Source organism: Scylla paramamosain, chromosome 48 (assembly GCF_035594125.1).
Source record: "Scylla paramamosain isolate STU-SP2022 chromosome 48, ASM3559412v1, whole genome shotgun sequence".
NCBI classification, from domain to species: domain Eukaryota; kingdom Metazoa; phylum Arthropoda; class Malacostraca; order Decapoda; family Portunidae; genus Scylla; species Scylla paramamosain.
Window position 1 is genome coordinate 2,115,988 of NC_087198.1, and position 2,791 is coordinate 2,118,778.

General features: G+C 44.0%; 1 protein-coding gene across 1 annotated transcript in view; it reads left to right on the forward strand.

The window, feature by feature from the left end:
* Positions 1 to 533: 533 nt before the first annotated feature.
* The window catches only part of LOC135095325 (uncharacterized), a 62,005-nt gene continuing 59,747 nt past the window's right edge, over positions 534 to 2,791 (forward strand). The window contains exon 1 of the mRNA XM_063996091.1: positions 534 to 1,001. The gene's annotated coding sequence lies outside the window, so the exon portion shown is untranslated. The remainder of the gene's footprint in view (positions 1,002 to 2,791) is intronic.

Consider the following 2,791-nt stretch of genomic DNA (forward strand, 5'->3'; position numbering starts at 1 on the left):
ACAAGGAACATAATATACCATTTTGTCTCAATCCTTATTTATATTTCCAGTTCACATTACCCACATCAGTGCACTACACATTCTCGATCCAATGGGCATATTTGTTGCTCCAGTCCGGCACTACAACCAGACTTGTAATTAGAACCAGTGGAGTTGGCACCCCACTTTCCACACGATCAGCTACACTGCCCTCACGTTGACACCACTCGGCCCTACTCGTCCACCTGGCAACCTAACGCCGTTGGCTGCTAACTCCTGCAACCATACACCAACATAACTATTCTTACACAACCCTCACTATGCATCGCCCGATAATGGACAGTTGTTACCTAGCCCAACAATCACAATTCACTTTGTTCTCCCCGATAAGGAACATTATTTATAGAACCCGTTAAACACACACTTAACACTTAAGTGTAGTTATCAATGCCTCTGAATAACACCTTTTCCAATTGTGTGCAATAGAAAACACAGTGAAAACAATTACTAGGAAAGAAAAGAGTAAGTGTACTCACCTCAAGAGTGCAGGTGTGTAGACTCTGGGAGACGGGAGGAAGCAAGGAGTGAGGCGGGAGGTGCCTGTGGGGAGAGACACACTGTGCTTCATGCTCTTACATTTATACTCCACAAGCACAAGTCTGTACCTGTGTACATCTATCTATTTGTATCTATCTGTATAAACACACACACACACACACACACACACAGAGAGAGAGAGAGAGAGAGAGAGAGAGAGAGAGAGAGAGAGAGAGAGAGAGAGAGAGAGAGAGAGAGAGAGAGAGAGAGAGAGAGAGAGATCCAAAAATGTACTCCTTGTTTGACTCGCTATAATTAACTGAATTTTTTTTTTTTTTTCAGAAGCAGTTGGCCAAAATAATAATGTCAGAAGTAAGACAAAGCTTTGAAGAAAGAACATCTGTCATAAAGTGTTACTGGAGGCACGAAAATGTCAAAGAAGTGCAAAGACAATTCAGAAGACACTTTGACAGGGATCCACCAAGGTGACGCACCATTGCTCGCATCACAGCTAAGTTTGTACCAGATGGAACTGTTCACGACCTCCATAAGCAAGCGTGTGTAGTAGTAGTAGTAGTAGTAGTAGTAGTGGTTGTAGTGGTATTAGTGGTGGTAGTAATACTAGTGGTAGCAGTAATAGAAGTAAGGAGAGTAGAAGCCTTTGTGAGAGGAAAAAAGTAGTAGTAGCAGTAATAGTAGTAGTAGTGGTAGAGGTAATATTTGCGATTTGTTACTACTACTACTACTGCTACTACTACTACTATTACTACTACTACTGCTACTACTACAACTACTACTACTACTACTACTACTACCTCTAACACTATTACTACTACTGCTGCTAATAATACTATGTGAATATTAATAGTAATGCCTTAAAAATTGTTGCAAAAACAGCTGCAGTAGTAGTATTTATATTAGTAATAGCAGTAGTAATAATAGTGGTAATAATAGTAGTAGTAGAAGTTTTTGTTGTTATATTGTTACTATAATTGTTATCAATATCACACACACACAGTAGTAGTAGTAGTAGTAGTAATAGTAGTTATAGTAGTAGTAAGAGTAGAAGCAATAGTAGTTTTAATAATTTAGTATAATTTAATTATTTGATTAATTTTATTTATTTATTTATCTATTTCATTTTATTTATCTATTTATTTATTTATTTTTATTTTTTTGGTAGATATATGGTGTTTTTTGTGGATATGAGTGTGTTCGTTGGTTGAACAAGTCCCTGTATATCAAGTAGACCTTTGTGTGTCGCTCAAGTACCGAACGGCCTGGAAACACTGAGCCAAAGGGACGCCGCTCAGTCTGCAGCCAGTGTGGCGGCGTATCTTGTGTGGTGCGCGTGTGTATCGCATTGTGTTCCTCCTCAAAGACTTAGTGGTGGTCAAGATAACCAGGATTGGCCAAGCCCTCCCTGAAGTGTGCTACCAGTAGTGTACCAGGTGTGTTGAGTAGCCGCCAGGTGTACAGCCATACGTGTGTTGTGTACATGTGCATGTTGTGTACAGAAAGACCTCCTGCTGGTGTTTTGTTAGTCCCATCATGCCGCTGGCCCGGGAAACTACACTTGCCTCTCTTCTCAGAGACGCCATCTTGTTGTGTCAGTCCGAGACGCCTCCTTCCCCCCACCTCTCTCCCCACCACCCGCCAGCCACTCCTTCTCACTTCCGCCAGCACTTCTGGCCGCCCAATAGCCAGCAGCACCTTCACGGCAACTACCTGCCAGCACGCCTTCCTGTCCTTATCTCCTCCCACTCCCTCCCCCTTCCCTCAACCCACTCCTTCCTAATCCCATTTCGCCACCCACTCCTGCCAGGCCCCTACCAGCAACCCACTCCTTCCCGCTCCAAGCCTGCCAGCCGCCCCTTCCCGCCCCCCACCCACCATCCACTCCTTCCGGCCCCCACCCGCCTCACGCTCCTTTCCCCTTTCCGCCGCCCACACACGAGGTGCTCTCCTCGCTCCCTCCCCCCACTCATGACGTCACGGACAGCGGTGACAGTGACTAGCTGGTGTGAACCGCACCTCACACCCGCTCTACCTAAATACTGCTACTACTACTGCTACTGCTGCTACCACTGCTGTTACTATTACTACTGTTACTTCTACTGCTACTATTACTACTACTACAATTACTAGTGCTACTAGAATTCTATTACTACTATTACTGCTACTGCTGCCACTACTGGTGCTACTACTACTACTGCTGCTACTACTACTACTACTACTACTGCTACTACTATTACAACTACTACAATTCTGTTAC